Here is a 21,868-nt window from a genome sequence, read left to right on the forward strand (position 1 = left end):
AGGTAATGGACTTCTCCTCCAAGAACTTATCCAATCCTTTTTTGAACCCAGCTACACTAACTGCACTAACCACATCCTCTGGCAACAAATTCCAGAGCTTAATTGTGCGTTGAGTGAAATAATTTTCTCCGATTAGTCTTAAATGTGCTACTTGCTAACTTCATGGAGTGCCCCCTAGTCCTTCTATTATCCGAAAGTGTAAATAACTGAGTCACATCTACTCGTTCAAGACCTCTCATGATCTTAAAGACCTCTATCATATCCCCCCTCAGTCGTCTCTTCTCCAAGCTGAACAGCCCTAACCTGTTCAGCCTTTCCTCATAGGGAAGCTGTTCCATCCCCTTTATCATTTTGGTTGCCCTTCTCTGTACCTTCTCCATCAAATTCTTCATCTTCCATTAAAAAAAAACAAAACAGGCAAAGATCATCTTGTCTTTCTTTCTGTAACACAAATTCTAACATAAAAAGAAAGGTTAATTCAATCTTTTAAATTGAATCACAAGGTAAAAACAGCTTTCTTTATCTGAAATGAATTACTTTATTAATTCATACAAAAGGGAATACATCTGTCTGGTTATTTCTATCCCTGTTCTCAGTGTCCCTACTCTCTATATATCCCTACCCTGTATCCCTGTCTCCTATGTGTCCCTACTCTCTAGGTGCTCTCAGTGTGTCTCTATCTCCTGTCTTTGTCTCCTGACCCTAACCCCTATGTGTCTCTATCCTCTGTGTATCCCTATCTCCTGTCCCTATCGCTCTCTTTCTCTGCTAAATAGTTTCTTTACAGTCTGCCACAGTCTCTCTTCAGCTTTTTATCTTAAACGTCTTCATTCCTAAAGGCTGACGTGGAGGAGCATCCTAGTGGTTAGAGCAGTGAGCTGCAGTCCAGGGTTCAAACCCCACTGTTGTTCCTTCTGACCTTGGACAAGTCACTTCACTCTCCATTGCCTCCAGTACATTGTAAGCCCTCTGGACATAGAGAAATATCGACAGTACCTGCATATAATCCACGTGGAAGTGCTGGAAGGTGGGATATAAGATAAATAAACAAGCGAATCACAGCAAGAAAACATCCAGGGCTGGTGTGAGGGAAGCAAAAAAGGAAAGAAGAGACACAAACATTTTCTCTTTAGACAGAACCAAAACACAGACAGAAAAAACAATGAATATTACTTCCCATCTTCTACGAAACCCTTTCACTAAAGCAATTTTACAATTACTATCCTACTGTGCCATTCAGAGACAGAGAGAGAGAAAGCCAACTGACATAAAACAATTACAGTTAAACACATGGGCAGTTTCAAGAAAAAAAACCTCAGCTGGAGGAAGAAATTAACAAGAAATTTCAAAGATAAGAGACACCAGGGGGAAAGGAAAGATGATCTACAAGTAAATCTGAAACAGCTCTGCCATTCACGATAACACGGAAATGCTGGGAAAAACTGCACGCCGGGCCAAATTTGTTGCAGCTTCACTCCGTGAATGTGGTAAAGGGAAAAAACCGATGACACAAAGCCTGGCATCCCCGGGATAACCCCTCTGGCGAGATCCACCACTTCAAGGCACAAGAGCAGAATCCCCCAGGCGTTCCCTCTCCTGACAGGACCCAATGTTTAAAGAAACAACAAAGCCACACTCACACACACTCACAGTCACTCTCTGAGTCAGCACACATAGGTAGCGGAATAACAGGTTCCAGAAAGCGAGAGAGAATATGCAGATATAGCAAAGATAATAGATGCAATGATAATAATGCAATACAAATATTTTCTTACAGTTATTAGGGCAGCTGAATTGCTTCTCCAGAGGAGGATTCTCTCTCACTGTCTGTCACTCTGCCATTTCCCATGCTTGCATACCGTTAGTTATACCCTTTCCATCTGTATATCTGAAATGTAAGGGGTTCTCTCAAAACACGGTCCAGACTTTCTCTTGCAATTCTAACTCCCTCACCACAGAGCCTGCTGTTTACTTCTATTCTATTCCATTAAGGCCTAAATTCTACATATCTTTAGCCAGACTCAGATTAAATAATTATATTATAGGTAACTTTCCTGCTTATAGGCCTGCCAGATATTGACCTTTGTGTATAACAACCTGCTGTGTTTATAGAGTCTGTACTGTCTGACACATCTTATACACTGTGTATAAAAATCTGCTGTGTTTATACACTGCCTGTCACTCTCTGCCATGCCTATACACCATGTATAACAATCTTCTGTATATATACACTGTCCGTTGCAGCCTGACACATGTTATACCCTGTGTGTAACACTTTCCTGTGCATACAGCGTGCTCATCACAGTCTGCCATGTCTATACACTGCTTGTGTCAGTCTGACATGATTATATACTGTGTATAACACTTTCCTGTGTATATACACTGCTCGTTACAGTCTGACATGATTATATACTGTGTATAACACTTTCCCGTGTATATACACTGCTCGTGACAGTCTCACATGATTATATACTGTGAATAACATTTTCCCGTGTATATACACTGCTCGTGACAGTCTGACGTGATTATATACTGTGTATAACACTTTCCCGTGTATATTCACTGCTCGTTACAGTCTGACATGATTATATACTGTGTATAACACTTTCCTGTGCATACAGCGTGCTCATTACAGTCTGACGTGATTATATACTGTGTATAACACTTTCCCGTGTATATACACTGCTCGTGACAGTCTGACATGATTATACACTGTGTATAACACTTTCCCGTGTATATAACTGCTCGTGACAGTCTGACATGATTATACACTGTGTATAACACTTTCCCGTGTATATACACTGCTCGTGGCAGTCTGACATGATTATACACTGTGTATAACACTTTCCCGTGTATATACACTGCTCGTTGCAGTCTGACATGATTATACACTGTGTATAACACTTTCCCGTGTATATACACTGCTCGTGGCAGTCTGACATGATTATACACTGTGTATAACACTTTCCCGTGTATATACACTGCTCGTGGCAGTCTGACGTGATTATACACTGTGTATAACACTTTCCCGTGTATATACACTGCTCGTTGCAGTCTGACGTGATTATACACTGTGTATAACACTTTCCCGTGTATATACACTGCTCGTGGCAGTCTGACGTGATTATACACTGTGTATAACACTTTCCCGTGTATATACACTGCTCGTGACAGTCTGACGTGATTATATACTGTGTATAACACTTTCCCGTGTATATACACTGCTCGTTACAGTGTGACGTGATTATATACTGTGTATAACACTTTCCCGTGTATATACACTGCTCGTGACAGTCTGACGTGATTATATACTGTGTATAACACTTTCCCGTGTATATACACTGCTCGTTACAGTGTGACGTGATTATATACTGTGTATAACACTTTCCCGTGTATATACACTGCTCGTGACAGTCTGACGTGATTATATACTGTGTATAACACTTTCCCGTGTATATACACTGCTCGTGACAGTCTGACGTGATTATATACTGTGTATAACACTTTCCCGTGTATATACACTGCTCGTGACAGCCTGACGTGATTATATACTGTGTATAACACTTTCCCGTGTATATACACTGCTCGTTACAGTCTGACGTGATTATATACTGTGTATAACACTTTCCCGTGTATATACACTGCTCGTGGCAGTCTGACGTGATTATATACTGTGTATAACACTTTCCCGTGTATATACACTGCTTGTTACAGTCTGACGTGATTATATACTGTGCATAACACTTTCCCGTGTATATACACTGCTCGTTACAGTCTGACGTGATTATATACTGTGCATAACACTTTCCGGTGTATATACACTGCTCGTGGCAGTCTGACGTGATTATATACTGTGTATAACACTTTCCCGTGTATATACACTGCTCGTGACAGTCTGACGTGATTATATACTGTGTATAACACTTTCCCGTGTATATACACTGCTCGTGACAGTCTGACGTGATTATATACTGTGTATAACACTTTCCCGTGTATATACACTGCTCGTGACAGTGTGACATGATTATATACTGTGTATAACACTTTCCCGTGTATATACACTGCTCGTTGCAGTCTGACATGATTATATACTGTGTATAACACTTTCCCGTGAATATACACTGCTCGTGACAGTCTGACATGATTATATACTGTGTATAACACTTTCCCGTGTATATACACTGCTCGTGACAGTCTGACATGATTATACACTGTGTATAACACTTTTCCGTGTATATACACTGCTCGTTACACTCTGACATGATTATATACTGTGTATAACACTTTCCTGTGTATATACACTGCTCGTTACAGTCTGACATGATTATACACTGTGTATAACACTTTCCTGTGTATATACACTGCTCATTACAGTCTGACATGATTATACACTGTGTATAACACTTTCCTGTGTATATACACTGCTCGTTACAGTCTGACATGATTATATACTGTGTATAACACTTTCCTGTGTATATACACTGCTCATTACAGTCTGACATGATTATACACTGTGTATAACACTTTCCTGTGTATATACACTGCTCGTTACAGTCTGACATGATTATACACTGTGTATAACACTTTCCTGTGTATATACACTGCTCGTTACAGTCTGACATGATTATACACTGTGTATAACACTTTCCTGTGTATATACACTGCTCATTACAGTCTGACATGATTATACACTGTGTATAACACTTTCCTGTGTATATACACTGCTCGTGGCAGTCTGACGTGATTATACACTGTGTATAACACTTTCCCGTGTATATACACTGCTCGTGGCAGTCTGACGTGATTATACACTGTGTATAACACTTTCCCGTGTATATACACTGCTCGTGGCAGTCTGACGTGATTATACACTGTGTATAACACTTTCCCGTGTATATACACTGCTCGTGGCAGTCTGACGTGATTATACACTGTGTATAACACTTTCCCGTGTATATACACTGCTCGTGGCAGTCTGACGTGATTATACACTGTGTATAACACTTTCCCGTGTATATACACTGCTCGTGACAGTCTGACGTGATTATACACTGTGTATAACACTTTCCCGTGTATATACACTGCTCGTGACAGTCTGACGTGATTATATACTGTGTATAACACTTTCCCGTGTATATACACTGCTCGTGGCAGTCTGACGTGATTATACACTGTGTATAACACTTTCCCGTGTATATACACTGCTCGTGACAGTCTGACGTGATTATACACTGTGTATAACACTTTCCCGTGTATATACACTGCTCGTGACAGTCTGACGTGATTATACACTGTGTATAACACTTTCCCGTGTATATACACTGCTCGTGACAGTCTGACGTGATTATACACTGTGTATAACACTTTCCCGTGTATATACACTGCTCGTTACAGTCTGACGTGATTATACACTGTGTATAACACTTTCCCGTGTATATACACTGCTCGTGACAGTCTGACGTGATTATATACTGTGTATAACACTTTCCCGTGTATATACACTGCTCGTGACAGTCTGACGTGATTATATACTGTGTATAACACTTTCCCGTGTATATACACTGCTCGTGACAGTGTGACATGATTATACACTGTGTATAACACTTTCCCGTGTATATACACTGCTCGTTACAGTCTGACATGATTATATACTGTGTATAACACTTTCCCGTGTATATACACTGCTCGTGACAGTCTGACATGATTATACACTGTGTATAACACTTTTCTGTGTATATACACTGCTCGTTACAGTCTGACATGATTATATACTGTGTATAACACTTTCCCGTGTATATACACTGCTCGTGGCAGTCTGACATGATTATATACTGTGTATAACACTTTCCCGTGTATATACACTGCTCGTTACAGTCTGACGTGATTATATACTGTGTATAACACTTTCCCGTGTATATACACTGCTCGTGGCAGTCTGACGTGATTATATACTGTGTATAACACTTTCCTGTGTATATACACTGCTCGTGACAGTCTGACATGATTATATACTGTGTATAACACTTTCCCGTGTATATACACTGCTCGTGACAGTCTGACGTGATTATACACTGTGTATAACACTTTCCCGTGTATATACACTGCTCGTGGCAGTCTGACGTGATTATACACTGTGTATAACACTTTCCTGTGTATATACACTGCTCGTTACAGTCTGACGTGATTATACACTGTGTATAACACTTTCCTGTGTATATACACTGCTCGTTACAGTCTGACATGATTATACACTGTGTATAACACTTTCCCGTGTATATACACTGCTCGTTACAGTCTGACGTGATTATACACTGTGTATAACACTTTCCTGTGTATATACACTGCTCGTTACAGTCTGACGTGATTATATACTGTGTATAACACTTTCCCGTGTATATACACTGCTCGTTACAGTCTGACATGATTATACACTGTGTATAACACTTTCCCGTGTATATACACTGCTCGTTACAGTCTGACGTGATTATATACTGTGCATAACACTTTCCCGTGTATATACACTGCTCGTTACAGTCTGACGTGATTATATACTGTGTATAACACTTTCCCGTGTATATACACTGCTCGTGACAGTCTGACGTGATTATATACTGTGCATAACACTTTCCCGTGTATATACACTGCTCGTGACAGTCTGACGTGATTATATACTGTGCATAACACTTTCCCGTGTATATACACTGCTCGTTACAGTCTGACGTGATTATATACTGTGCATAACACTTTCCCGTGTATATACACTGCTCGTTACAGTCTGACGTGATTATATACTGTGTATAACACTTTCCTGTGTATATACACTGCTCGTGACAGTCTGACATGATTATATACTGTGTATAACACTTTCCTGTGTATATACACTGCTCGTTACAGTCTGACATGATTATATACTGTGTATAACACTTTCCCGTGTATATACACTGCTCGTTACAGTCTGACATGATTATATACTGTGTATAACACTTTCCTGTGTATATACACTGCTCGTTACAGTCTGACATGATTATATACTGTGTATAACACTTTCCCGTGTATATACACTGCTCGTTACAGTCTGACATGATTATACACTGTGTATAACACTTTCCTGTGTATATACACTGCTCGTTACAGTCTGACATGATTATATACTGTGTATAACACTTTCCTGTGTATATACACTGCTCGTTACAGTCTGACATGATTATATACCTATTGATTTGCTCATTTTAAGGCTGCTGCCTAGTGACTAGGACGTTACCCACGTTATAATTTATAGAGATTGTGCACCGAAGTTTCAGTCCCACCAGCCATTCTTTCTCTTTTAGCCGTTCTTTAGTGCTGTAGAAGGTGTAGGGCTGGTGCTCACTGTGGAAGGTGTTAGGTCTCACTGTGGAAGGTGTTAGGTCTCACTGTGGAAGGTGTTAGGTCTCACTGTGGAAGGTGTTAGGTCTCACTGTGGAAGGTGTTAGGACAGAGCTTCCTAAACCTTCTCCTGGGGAGCCCACGGGCAGTGGGATTTTGATGGTATCCACAGTGACAGTGCATGAGATAAATTTGCAAATCCAGTATATAATTTACTTATTTATATTCCACCTTTTGTGACATTTCAGAGCGGATTACATCCCTGTGTCCAGTGGGCTCAGAATCTAAGCCTCTACCTGAGGCTGCCCAAGGTCAGGAGAAGCAGCAGCAGGATATTCACATTTATCTCTTGCTTATTAACTGCGGTTATCCTGAAATCCCAACCAGCTGTGGGCTCCCTCAGGCAGGTCCTAACACCTTCTGCAGTGAGAGAAGCTGGCACCCCCTATCCCCCTTACCATCTCCTAGACCAGGGAACTATTCTTAGGCATGCAGGGCTCCTGGCAGGATGATGACCAGACTGGGGGAGTCTGCAGCGCAGCCACATGGCTGTAACCCATCCGAGCTTTCCAGTTCTCTGCACTCAGACCCGAAAGAGGGGCCAGGGGCAGATCGGCCTCCTGTCGGGGCTTCGGGCATGCCCCAGCGGGCCAGTCATCCAAACCACAGCCCAAACCACAGCCCAACACCAACCCGCAGCATCTCTTCTCTCCGTTTAAGGCTGCCTATCAATGTTCAGTCCGGTGGCTGCATGGGCCTGGGACCTGCCCCACTCTCTTCACATGCACCTCTCACCCAGTGCAGCACCACTGATGGTTCCCCTGGCATCCTGCTTCTCTCTTTTCCCTGCTGGTGGGGCAGGGATGAAGAAAACCAGCTGCAGGCCGCTGGTGGGGATGAAAAAATTTGTTGCTCAACTGAGGGTCACTGCCAGAGCCCAAGCCAGCGGGGACAAGGACCGGAGCTGCAGGCTGCCGGCAAAGATGAAGACAAACGCTGCAGGCCGCCACTATAGCTCAAGCTGGCAGGGCCATAAAAACAGCTGCAGGTTACTGCAGGAAGCTAAAAAGAGAAGTGCTCAGCTGAGCGAGGCCAGCGGGGTGACGACAGGAGCTGCAGGCCAGTAGGGCTGAAGAAAGAAGGAGGAGGCAGATTGTGTGGTGAAGAAAAGGATGAAGCACAATTGTGAGAGGGGGGTGTTTGTGTGTGGGTGTGTAAGTGAGAGCAAGTATTTATTTATTTATGTGTTTTTTTTATACCGAAGTATTAGTGTTGGCCTTCACTCCGGTGGTGTGTATGAGAGAAAGAGGGAGTATGCTTGTGTGTGTGAGAGAGAAAGAGACAGAGGGAGGGCGCTTATCTGTTTGTGTGAGAGAGAGGAAAGTGCTACTATGTGTGTGAGAAAGAGGGAGCATGCTTCTGTGTGTGTGTGAGAGAGAGGAAGCATGTATCTGTGTGTGTGTGTGTGTGTGTGTGAGACAGAGAGAGGGAGCATGTTTCTTTGTGAAAAGAAAGAAGAGCATGCTTCTGTGTGTGTGTGTGAGAGAGAGAGAGGCATGCTTCTGGGTGGAAGACATGGAGAATGCTTCTGTGTATGTGTGTGAGAGAGAGGGGACATGCTCCTGGGTGTGAGAGAGGGAGAATGCTTCTGTGTATGTGAGAAAGATGGTACATGCTTCTGTGTGTGAGAGAGAGAGGGAGCATGCATCTGTATGTGTGTGTGTGTGTGTGTGTGTGTGTGTGTGTGTGAGAGAGAGAGAGAGAGAGAGAGGGGACATGCTCCTGGGTGTGAGAGAGGGAGAATGCTTCTGTGTATGTGAGAAAGATGGTACATGCTTCATGTGTGTGAGAGAGAGAGGGAGCATGCATCTGTATGTGTGTGTGTGTGTGAGAGAGAGAGAGAGAGAGAGGGGACATGCTCCTGGGTGTGAGAGAGGGAGAATGTTTCTGTGTGTATATGTGTGAAAGGGCGTGTGCTTTTGTCTTTGTGTGTGTGTGTGTGTGTGTGTGTGTGTGAGAGAGAGGGGACATGCTCCTGGGTGTGAGAGAGGGAGAATGTTTCTGTGTGTATATGTGTGAGAGGGCGTGTGCTTTTGTCTTTGTATGTGTGTGTGTGTGTGTGTGTATATGTATGAGAGAGAGAGAGGGAGCGTGCTTTTGCTGTAGCATGACTTGTTCTGTTTTTCCTAATAGGATGTGTGTTGGTGTTGTAGGGTCTGATGTAATAGCTGCAGAGTTGCATTAGGGTTGTTACTAGTAGAGTGTTGGCAGTTAGTGCTTTTTTGGTATAAGAGGTTTCCTATGTTGTAATTGTAATTTAATTTACTCGTGGCTTTCTGAGTGCCAAGCCCACACTCAGTGCGGGTTGCAATAGGCCTAATCCCATATGGGCTCCAAGCATCTCTGCAGGGTTTTCTGGTTGGCACCACAGCCAGGGGCGGATTGGCCGATCAGGAGATCGGGAATCCCCCTGGTGGGCCGGTCGCTCTGGTCACGGAGTCTGCCGAGCATGGCCGCGACAGAGCCACGCTCGGCAGATCATGGGGTATCTCCTGGGCCGGCCTGGGCAGAAAATCCCCGGGCCGATCTGTACCCGGAATCCGCCCCTGACCACAGCAGTGAAGGTAAATACAGCAAACATAATATTTTTACTTAGAAGACTGCACTATGAATGTACTTTTTTCATGTAAAATCTTATTATAGGTGCATCATTTTTAACTGGGGGTGTGGAGGGTGGAGCTGGGGCTGGGGAAAGGCTGTTGAAGGTTTTCCCAGGGTCCTGATGCCCTGGGCTGCTCTGGCCCCACGTGAGAAAGCTGAATTCCAGCTGTAGCTGAGCTGTCGTAGGCCAGGCCCTCCCTATAATCGTGGCCAGGGCTTCATTTCTCTTTTTCTGGATCCCTGGAGGAAGCTGTAAGTATGGATGTCATCTGTGCCCCCTCCTCCCAGGTGTAGGTAGGCAGAGCAGAGCCTATGGCAGTGTTTCCCACCTAGTGCACCTCCAGACCTGACCTGATCAGGTTCTGCCATGGAAAGGTCACCACTGCCTGATGCTCTGACCCAGGGCATCACCTGGGCTCTGCTCTCAGCGCCTTCCAGCAAGCAGAGACACCAGCCGAGGCTCTTACACGGCTGGGAATGCCTTTCTGAGAACAGGAGTAATCGTGCAAGCCTTTTCTAGCTGCAGCGTGAGCCTGGAGCCTGCTAATTAGTGGGCAGCGTGCAGGGCAGAGATAGCTGGCGCCCACAGACAGCGCACACATCCCCTCCTCATCTTCCCCGCCTGAATCCCTGAAGCCTCAATCTTATCCTCAGGCTGCGTAGGACGGGTGGGAGTGGGCACTGAGTGAGCACTGGAGTATTCAGTGCGAGTGCTGCGAGCTCTGTCAGCCGCATGCAGCAGCCAAGGTGACTGTAACTGAGCTCACCCCACACCAATATCTCCCCTCTCCCTTGGGAGCTGAGACATTATCACAGGTTTGCCTTTGCCCTTTCGCTCTTGTTTTGGAAGAGAGATTGGTGGGACTTTCAGTACCCTAAGTCCTTTTGGCCATATACGTCCTCTCCATTGTCTTCACGGAGAGGGTGGTGGATGCCTGGAAGGCCCTTCCGGAGGAGGCGGTGAAGATGAAAACAGTGAAAGATTTCAAAGGGGCCTGGGATAAACCCTGTGGGTCCCTAAAGGTTACAGGATGGGAATGAAGAAGAGAGGGCATGGGGGTAACTTGCTGGTGTGGGGGTTACTCCCCTTAACCAAGAAGCCTTCATACTGTGGTTGCAACTTCAGCATTGCTCTCTGCTTCAATGACAAGAGGTAACGGGGAATTGGACTCAGACGGCAGCCTGTAAGGGGGTGACCTGTACGGCGCAGCAGATGCTGGGCATTTGGTCCTTCTCTGCCCTCGTTTCTATGTTTCTGTGTTTCAGTGCCTGCTCCACGGAGGTCGGTGTCTCACGTTACAGTTTTGTTAACGTAGGTTTGCTTGAGGCGTGAAACAGCTGGTGAACCCTTGCCTAGGGACCCCTAGAAGCAGCAGACTCCGCGCAGCGCACGGTCAGTGGGAATTGGCTGAGGTGGGGGAGGCAAGGGAGGGGGTGAGCAGGAGGAGGAACTAGGGAGGCTTCTGCCTGCAAGGCTGGGCTGAGCTCTGAGGGGGGCAGGGAGTCTCCCGGAGCGGGAGGGTGCCAGGAAGGGGGGGAGAATGAGAAAGGGAGGAGGCTGCTTCAGGCTGAGGAAGGCCTGGCGACGTTTACATAATGGTGCGGCAGTGCTGGGGCAGCAAGGACTCACTGAATGAGCACATGAGCAGCATAAGAACATAAGAAATAGCCATGCTGGGTCAGACCAAGGGTCCATCAAGCCCAGCATCCTGGGTCCAACAGAGGCCAATCCAGGCCACAAGAACCTGGCAATTACCCAAACACTAAGAAGATCCCATGCTACTGATGCAATTAATAGCAGTGGCTATTCCCTAAGTCAACTTGATTAATAGCAGTTAATGGACTTCTCCTCCAAGAACTTATCCAAACCTTTTTTAAACCCAGCTACACTAACTGCACTAACCACATCCTCTGGCAACAAATTCCAGAGCTTTATTGTGCGTTGAGTGAAAAAGAACTTTCTCAGATTAGTCTTAAATGTGCCCCATGCTAACTTCATGGAGTGTCCCCTAGTCTTTCTATTATTCGAAAGTGAAAATAACCGATTCACATCTACCCGTTCTAGACCTCTCATGATTTTAAACACCTCTATCATATCCCCCCTCAGCCGTCTCTTCTCCAAGCTGAACAGCCCTAACCTCTTCAGCCTTTCCTCATAGGGGAGCTGTTCCATCCCCTTTATCATTTTGGTCGCCCTTCTCTGTCTATGTCTGACTGTGTGTGTCTGTGTGTCTGTGTCTCTGTCTGACTGTGTGTGTCTGTCTCTATCTGTGTCTGTGTGTCTCTCTGTCTCTGTCTGACTGTGTGTGTCTGTCTCTGTCTGTGTCTGTGTGTCTCTCTGTCTATGTCTGACTGTGTGTGTGTGTCTGTCTGTGTGTCTGTCTCTGTCTCTGTCTGACTGTATGTGTCTGTGTGTCTGTGTCTCTGTCTGACTGTGTGTGTCTGTCTCTGTCTGTGTCTGTGTGTCTCTCTGTCTCTGTCTGACTGTGTGTGTCTGGCACTGGCTGGCAGTAAGGTTGTCTCATTACTTGGCAATTGTTCAAGAACTGATTGGTTGGCAAAAGACTTTAACAGCAGATCAGAAATCCAGGCTATATGAGAGATGTAACCAAAGTTGGGAGGGGAGAGACTGACGGATTGCACGGATAGAAGTGGGACTGCAGCTCAGTTTGTTCTCCCTTGGCCTCAGGTCTAGGGTGTGCTCTATTTAGTTGTTTAGGAAAAACCATGACATTTATGTTGGGAGATTTTTGTATCGATGCTGCCAGGTTGCAGGTGATGTGATGGTGACTCTCAGACCATCGATGTGATGTGATGGTGACTCTCAGACCATCGATGTGATGGTGACTCTCAGACCATCGATGTGATGTGATGGTGACTCTCAGACCATCGATGTGATGTGATGGTGACTCTCAGACCATCGATGTGATGTGATGGTGATGAGAGGTCTCAGACCATCGGCTTGCTGTGCTTTTGGGAGGCCCGCGCTGCACAGCCTGTGAGTGAGGCAGATACTCCCCCCGGGCTGATGTTTTCCTGCAATCTGCCCCTGTCCAGGGCTGCCAGAAAGCTTGAGATGGTTGGGAGGGAAGTTTCCAGCAGTTCCCGGCTGTAAGTGAGCTTCTTACAAAGGAGAAAACGATTAACCCACAGGGGAGCTAAAGATTTTGGGGAAGCTGAAATAGCTGAGTTCATAGCGCACTCACTTCCCACACAAGAAAAGTGACAACAAGGGGTTAAATCGTCTCCCAGTTTTGGATGTTGGAAGGGTGTGGGCTTGCTGTCTCTTTGCCAGAGATATTGGGGAATACTCAGGGCCAGATCTAAGATTAGAAATGGGAACGGGAGGGCTTCACCCCCCGAACATCCAAAAGCAGCCGCTACAAGTTGGCACCTTAGGCACCATCCTGTGTGGCCCTTAGCAGTGCTGGCTGGCCATTTTGCAAAGCATGCTGGGGGATTTTAGGGCCATGCTGGGGGATTTTAGGGCCATGCTGGGGGATTTGCCTCTTTGTAGGCAGTGCTGGGGAAAGCTGCCTTATTATTCTCCTTTACTCGTGCGCCAGGAAGCAAACTACCTGGCCTTCCGGGAAAAAGCCGAGGCCGGGCTCACGAAGGGGCACATTCAGCCTTTTCCTGCCCTTGGCCCTTACGCCTTGCACTGGCACTCGGGGTGAATCTCATTAGTCAGGTTACGGCTGCTTAAATCTTCATTTCTGAAGCGCGCTCCGAGGCCAAGGCTGGCAGAAGCTGGAACATGAGATGCGGGTGAATAAATAAAACAGCATCTCGGGGAGCGTTGGCGCGCTGCGGCAGTGGAGGACGAGCTTCCTGCTTTGCTGTGGGAGCTGTGATTTTATCCTCATTGTGTTGTGAGGGACGCTGCCTCTCCGTAAACCCTTCTTAGGCGGACGGAGAGGTTTTCTGTTGTGTTTTATTTGTAGCTGTTGGCGGAAAGAGACGAGGCAAAGGGAAAACTGACTGAGCAGGTCAGAGGTGCGATGCCCTCTCCCTGGTTAAGGAGAACCGGATGGAAAGAGAGCAGCAGGGAGGCTCCAGGCCTCTGCCTGCACGGCCACTGGACGGGCGTGGGCATGGCTTCTGATATTAATTGCTCCGGGTTTTTAAGGGGCGAGCGTGGATGTTGCTGGTGATCCGCACAGAGTCCACGCCAAAGGGATCTGTGCTGGTTTACTGTAGATGGAAAGGGAAGTTCAGCGGAGGCGTGGGGTGATGGCAAGAGCCGGCAGGTATACGGGGGGGGGGGGGATACCAGAGAGGGAGAAGCAGGCTGCTACCGAAACAGCAGGTCTTTCACAAGGAACATCCTGATGTCCTGCAAGAGGATTTCCCATTCTGCCATTAGCATTGGGGATTATTCGCATTTTGGTCCTGAGGTGTAAGGTCCTATAACTTGCCAGCTGGATTTCCTTAGACGTTGGGGCAGAGATGTGACAATGCTCCTCCCTACAGCAGCAAGGACAGCTGGTTTTCAGGATGTACAAAATATGCAAATGTCCCTCAGGAACATTCACCCTGGTTTTGGAGGAGCAGAGCTGCGCGGCTCAGGACTGAGGTACTGCAGGACATGTGCTGCAGCTTTTCTCGGGGTGCAATATATTACTGTAGTACGGCAGGCTCACAGCCTCGGTGGCCGCATTCCCGTCTCTGACCAGAGCGGCTGCCTGCAAAGGTCTCCCTCCTGCCCCTGGAGGAAGCCGTGCACACAGCTGACAGGGCTGCTGCATTGCAGGCCGAAGGGTGCAATGCCCTGGCTCTCAGAGGGAGCCACGTTCCAGACCCCTTGTGCCCACACAATGCCTGGGTTGCAGAGCTGGACTCCTGCTCAGGCCTGCCTAGGGCAGAAAACGTTTGGGGGGGGGGGGGGGGTGCCAGAATTCTGCCCTGGCTGCACCCCACCGCCTGCCCTGCCGGTAGGGGAAGTTCACAGCCCTGGCAGTCTGGGCAGCGTTGGGGACCTGCTTGCTTGGTGCTATCTCTGCCCACCCAGCTCCTCCTCTGCAGTGTCCATCACATACTGGAGGCTGCCACTCAGGGGCCAGGCCACCCTGACACTACCGTGGGCTTTCACCCCAGGCCATGACCTTGCAAGGAGAGAGATTAGCAGGACAATGCATGGAAACAGAAAATAGAGCAAACTTATCAGTAACAAGGAATGAATAATGAATAAGAAGGAAGAGGTGCTGGCCTCTAATAACAGCAGGGAGTGGCATGCGGAAGGGGAGCCTGGCAGGAGTGGCTCCCGTCTCTCTATAGGCAGCAGTGACTGAAAGGCCAGCTCTGGCATTAAAGCCCCCACACTCGTCTGGCTTGGTCTTGACCATAAATTTCTGATTTATAACCTGAGCTGAGATTCACTGGCAGACGTCTGCCTTCCTACTGCCCACGCCCATCCCTCTCATACCTGAATCTCAGTGGGCCTGGGCAAACCCCTGGTGATACGATAGTGTGGAGGCTCCCGGAGGAGCCTCACCTCCTTCCACGTGCAGGGGCGACCCCTGCCGGCGAGAAGTGGCCCTGCAGGAAGACCGCGGACCCACCAGCTTCTCAGTGCTGCTGCTGCTCCGAGCGGCGCGTAAATAATAAGCTCTTCAGAAGGGGATCCGGGAGGGTGTGGGTGAGGTACGTGTCGGGTCTCCCATGGAGAGCTCCGAGTGCAGGAGCAGACGTGACTGATGGGACGTTTTTGCCTCTGATGGACCCAGAACTGGACTGGGTGATTAGTTTCCGGAGGTAATTTCACGGAAGATTAGCGTAGTCTCTCCATTAAGGGACGGGATGCAGGCAGCAGTGTCCTCCTGTCATTGCTGGATTTTTCTGGTAAATCTTTTCATTAGAGACGGTGTCACAGAGGCAGGGGTCAGTGCTCCGTGCCCGGGCAGCACCATCCAGTGAAAGGTTCCTGCGCGGCCTCTGAACTGCTCCTGGGGGACTTCCTTTCTCACTGCACTCTGGCCCCAGCTGAGATCAAATTCCCTTGTGCACAAGTTCTGAAGGAACTAAAAAATGAAATTTCAGACCTATTAGTAAAAATTTGTAACCTATCATTAATATCATCCATTGTACCTGAAGACTGGAGGATAGCAAATGTAACCCCAATATTTAAAAAGGGCTCCAGGGGCGATCCGGGAAACTACAGACCGGTTAGCCTGACTTCAGTGCCAGGAAAAATAGTGGAAAGTGTTCTAAACATCAAAATCACAGAACATATAGAAAGACATGGTTTAATGGAACAAAGTCAACATGGCGTTACCCAGGGCAAGTCTTGCCTCACAAATCTGCTTCACTTTTTTGAAGGAGTTAATAAACATGTGGATAAAGGTGAACCGGTAGATATAGTATACTTGGATTTTCAGAAGGCGTTTGACAAAGTTCCTCATGAGAGGCTTCTAGGAAAAGTAAAAAGTCATGGGATAGGAGGGGATGTCCTTTCGCGGATTACAAACTGGCTAAAAGACAGGAAACAGAGAGTAGGATTAAATGGGCAATTTTCTCAGTGGAAGGGAGTGGACAGTGGAGTGCCTCAGGGATCTGTATTGGGACCCTTACTGTTCAATATATTTATAAATGATCTGGAAAGAAATACGATGAGTGAGGTAATCAAATTTGCAGATGACACAAAATTGTTCAGAGTAGTTAAATCACAAGCAGATTGTGATAAATTGCAGGAAGACCTTGTGAGACTGGAAAATTGGGCATCGAAATGGCAGATGAAATTTAATGTGGATAAGTGCAAGATGATGCATATAGGGAAAAATAACCCATGCTATAATTACACAATATTAGGTTCCATATTAGGTGCTACGACCCAAGAAAGAGATCTAGGCGTCATAGTGGATAACACATTGAAATCGTCGGCTCAGTGTGCTGCGGCAGTCAAAAAAGCAAACAGAATGTTGGGAATTATTAGAAAAGGAATGGTGAATAAAACGTAAAATGTCATAATGCCTCTGTATCGCTCCATGGAGAGACCGCACCTTGAATACTGTGTACAATTCTGGTCGCCGCATCTCAAAAAAGATATAAATGCGATGGAGAAGGTACAGAGAAGGGCAACCAAAATGATAAGGGGAATGGAACAGCTCCCCTATGAGGAAAGACTAAAGAGGTTAGGACTTTTCAGCTTGGAGAAGAGACGGCTGAGGGGGGATATGATAGAGGTGTTTAAAATCATGAACACGGGTAGATGTGAATCGGTTATTTACTCTTTCAGATAATAGAAAGACTAGGGGACACTCCATGAAGTTAGCATGGGGCACATTTAAAACTAATCAGAGAAAGTTATTTTTTTACTCAACGCACAATTAAACTCTGGAATTTGTTGCCAGAGGATGTGGTTAGTGCAGTTAGTATAGCTGTGTTTAAAAAAGGATTGGATAAGTTCTTGGAGGAGAAGTCCATTACCTGCTATTAAGTTCACTTAGAGAATAGCCACTGCCATTAGCAATGGTTACATGGAATAGACTTAGTTTTTGGGTACTTGCCAGGTTCTTATGGCCTGGATTGGCCACTGTTGGAAACAGGATGCTGGGCTTGATGGACCCTTGGTCTGACCCAGTATGGCACGTTCTTATGTTACTTATGTTCTTAAACCTCATAAGAACATAAGAACATGCCACACGGGGTCACCTCAAGGGTCCATCAAGCCCAGTATCCTGTTTCCAACAGTGCCCAAGCCAGGCCACAAGTCCAAGGCAGGATCCCAGTCTGCTTATCCCTTCTATAGGGGACTTGGTGCTACAGAACAAAGTTTCTGCAATTCTTTCGCCCAAAAATTCAGACAGCAAATTTGTATGGGGAATACGTTTCAGCGGTGGGAACAGGCTCTTGGAAGATTACCCAGCCCTTCATTGCTCCCTGGGTGGGTGAGATCTGTAAATAGGGGTGCAGATCTCTGCGGGGGCTTATTCCTTGGGCAGCTGTGAAAGTGCCTGTGACCTTTCCCACTGAGAACGGGTCTGCAGGGAATATGAAATTGCTGTGATCCTGTTCAGCAGGCAGGCTGAGGACAGCATGGGTTATGCACTGTCAGATGTTCTCTGTAGGGGGTGACATACAGCGTCTCGGTAATAAAAGATAGACTGGCATAGTGCCAAATGATGGGCTATGATTGGTTGGCTGGATTCTTCTGTGTGTGTCTGTGTGTGAGAGTGTGTGTCTGTGTGTGAGGGAAGCTTGCACTGCTGCTACCTGTGCTGTACCTGTTCTGTGGTGGGGCAGTGTCTGTGTGTGAGGGAAGCTTGCACTGCTGCTGCCTGTGCTGTACCTGTCCTGTGGTGGGACAGTGTCTGTGTGTGAGGGAAGCTTGCACTGCTGCTGCCTGTGCTGTACCTGTCCTGTGTTGGGACAGTGTCTGTGTGTGAGGGAAGCTTGCACTGCTGCTGCTCCTGCTGTACCTGTTCTATGTTTGGGCGTTGTGTGTGTTTATATGTGTGTGTGTGAAGCTTGCATTGTGCAATCTGTGCTGTCCCTGTTCCGGATTTATCTAAGTGTGTGTGTGAAGCTTTTGTGCATGTGTGAGAAGCTTGCATTGTGCTACCTGTGCTGTCCCTGTTCTGGGTGTGTGTGTGTGTGTGTGTGTGTGTGTGAAGGAAGCTTGTACTGCTGCTGCCCATGCTGTATTTGTTCTGTGGTTGGGCAGCGTGTGTGTGTTTATGTGTGTGTTTTTCAAGCTTACATTGCTGCTACCTGTGCTATCCCTGTTTTGTGTGTGTGTGTGAAGCTCATGTAGGTGCATGTGTGTGAAACTCATTCTACTACTGCTTGTGCTGTACCTATTCTGTGGTTGGGCAGTGTGTGTGTGTGTGTGTGTGTGTGTGTGTGTGTGTGAAGCTCATGTAGGTGCATGTGTGTGAAACTCATTCTACTACTGTTTGTGCTGTACCTATTCTGTGGTTGGGCAGTGTGTGTGTGTGTGTGTGAAGCTCATGTAGGTGCATGTGTGTGAAACTCATTCTACTACTGCTTGTGCTGTACCTATTCTGTGGTTGGGCAGTGTGTGTGTGTGTGTGTGTGTGAAGCTCATGTAGGTGCATGTGTGTGAAACTCATTCTACTACTGCTTGAGCTGTACCTATTCTGTGGTTGGGCAGTGTGTGTGTGTGTGTGTGTGTGTGTGTGTGTGTGTGTGAAGCTCATGTAGGTGCATGTGTGTGAAACTCATTCTACTACTGCTTGTGCTGTACCTATTCTGTGGTTGGGCAGTGTGTGTGTGTGTGTGTGTGTGAAGCTCATGTAGGTGCATGTGTGTGAAACTCATTCTACTACTGTTTGTGCTGTACCTATTCTGTGGTTGGGCAGTGTGTGTGTGTGTGAAGCTCATGTAGGTGCATGTGTGTGAAACTCATTCTACTACTGCTTGTGCTGTACCTATTCTGTGGTTGGGCAGTGTGTGTGTGTGTGTGAAGCTCATGTAGGTGCATGTGTGTGAAACTCATTCTACTACTGTTTGTGCTGTACCTATTCTGTGGTTGGGCAGTGTGTGTGTGTGTGTGTGAAGCTCATGTAGGTGCATGTGTGTGAAACTCATTCTACTACTGCTTGTGCTGTACCTATTCTGTGGTTGGGCAGTGTGTGTGTGTGTGTGAAGCTCATGTAGGTGCATGTGTGTGAAACTCATTCTACTACTGTTTGTGCTGTACCTATTCTGTGGTTGGGCAGTGTGTGTGTGTGTGAAGCTCATGTAGGTGCATGTGTGTGAAACTCATTCTACTACTGCGTGTGCTGTACCTATTCTGTGGTTGGGCAGTGTGTGTGTGTGTGTGTGTGAAGCTCATGTAGGTGCATGTGTGTGAAACTCATTCTACTACTGTTTGTGCTGTACCTATTCTGTGGTTGGGCAGTGTGTGTGTGTGTGTGTGAAGCTCATGTAGGTGCATGTGTGTGAAGCTCATGTAGGTGCATGTGTGTGAAACTCATTCTACTACTGCTTGTGCTGTACCTATTCTGTGGTTGGGCAGTGTGTGTGTGTGTGTGTGTGTGTGTGTGTGTGTGTGTGAAGCTCATGTAGGTGCATGTGTGTGAAACTCATTCTACTACTGTTTGTGCTGTACCTATTCTGTGGTTGGGCAGTGTGTGTGTGTGTGTGAAGCTCATGTAGGTGCATGTGTGTGAAACTCATTCTACTACTGCTTGTGCTGTACCTATTCTGTGGTTGGGCAGTGTGTGTGTGTGTGTGTGTGTGAAGCTCATGTAGGTGCATGTGTGTGAAACTCATTCTACTACTGCTTGAGCTGTACCTATTCTGTGGTTGGGCAGTGTGTGTGTGTGTGTGTGTGTGTGTGTGTGTGTGTGTGTGTGAAGCTCATGTAGGTGCATGTGTGTGAAACTCATTCTACTACTGCTTGTGCTGTACCTATTCTGTGGTTGGGCAGTGTGTGTGTGTGTGTGTGTGTGTGTGTGTGTGTGTGTGTGAAGCTCATGTAGGTGCATGTGTGTGAAACTCATTCTACTACTGTTTGTGCTGTACCTATTCTGTGGTTGGGCAGTGTGTGTGTGTGTGTGAAGCTCATGTAGGTGCATGTGTGTGAAACTCATTCTACTACTGCTTGTGCTTTACCTATTCTGTGGTTGGGCAGTGTGTGTGTGTGTGTGAAGCTCATGTAGGTGCATGTGTGTGAAACTCATTCTACTACTGTTTGTGCTGTACCTATTCTGTGGTTGGGCAGTGTGTGTGTGTGTGTGTGAAGCTCATGTAGGTGCATGTGTGTGAAACTCATTCTACTACTGCTTGTGCTGTACCTATTCTGTGGTTGGGCAGTGTGTGTGTGTGTGTGAAGCTCATGTAGGTGCATGTGTGTGAAACTCATTCTACTACTGTTTGTGCTGTACCTATTCTGTGGTTGGGCAGTGTGTGTGTGTGTGAAGCTCATGTAGGTGCATGTGTGTGAAACTCATTCTACTACTGCGTGTGCTGTACCTATTCTGTGGTTGGGCAGTGTGTGTGTGTGTGTGTGTGTGTGTGTGTGTGTGTGTGTGTGTGTGAAGCTCATGTAGGTGCATGTGTGTGAAACTCATTCTACTACTGTTTGTGCTGTACCTATTCTGTGGTTGGGCAGTGTGTGTGTGAAGCTCATGTAGGTGCATGTGTGTGAAGCTCATGTAGGTGCATGTGTGTGAAACTCATTCTACTACTGCTTGTGCTGTACCTATTCTGTGGTTGGGCAGTGTGTGTGTGTGTGTGTGTGTGCGTGTGAAGCTCATGTAGGTGCATGTGTGTGAAACTCATTCTACTACTGTTTGTGCTGTACCTATTCTGTGGTTGGGCAGTGTGTGTGTGTGTGTGTGAAGCTCATGTAGGTGCATGTGTGTGAAACTCATTCTACTACTGCTTGTGCTGTACCTATTCTGTGGTTGGGCAGTGTGTGTGTGTGTGTGAAGCTCATGTAGGTGCATGTGTGTGAAACTCATTCTACTACTGTTTGTGCTGTACCTATTCTGTGGTTGGGCAGTGTGTGTGTGTGTGAAGCTCATGTAGGTGCATGTGTGTGAAACTCATTCTACTACTGCTTGTGCTGTACCTGTTCTGTGGTTGGGCAGTGTGTGTGTGTGTGTGTGTGTGTGTGTGTGTGTGAAGCTCATGTAGGTGCATGTGTGTGAAACTCATTCTACTACTGTTTGTGCTGTACCTATTCTGTGGTTGGGCAGTGTGTGTGTGTGTGTGTGAAGCTCATGTAGGTGCATGTGTGTGAAGCTCATGTAGGTGCATGTGTGTGAAACTCATTCTACTACTGCTTGTGCTGTACCTATTCTGTGGTTGGGCAGTGTGTGTGTGTGTGCGTGTGAAGCTCATGTAGGTGCATGTGTGTGAAACTCATTCTACT

This window comes from Rhinatrema bivittatum, chromosome 7, assembly GCF_901001135.1.
Source record: "Rhinatrema bivittatum chromosome 7, aRhiBiv1.1, whole genome shotgun sequence".
In the NCBI taxonomy this organism is placed as follows: domain Eukaryota; kingdom Metazoa; phylum Chordata; class Amphibia; order Gymnophiona; family Rhinatrematidae; genus Rhinatrema; species Rhinatrema bivittatum.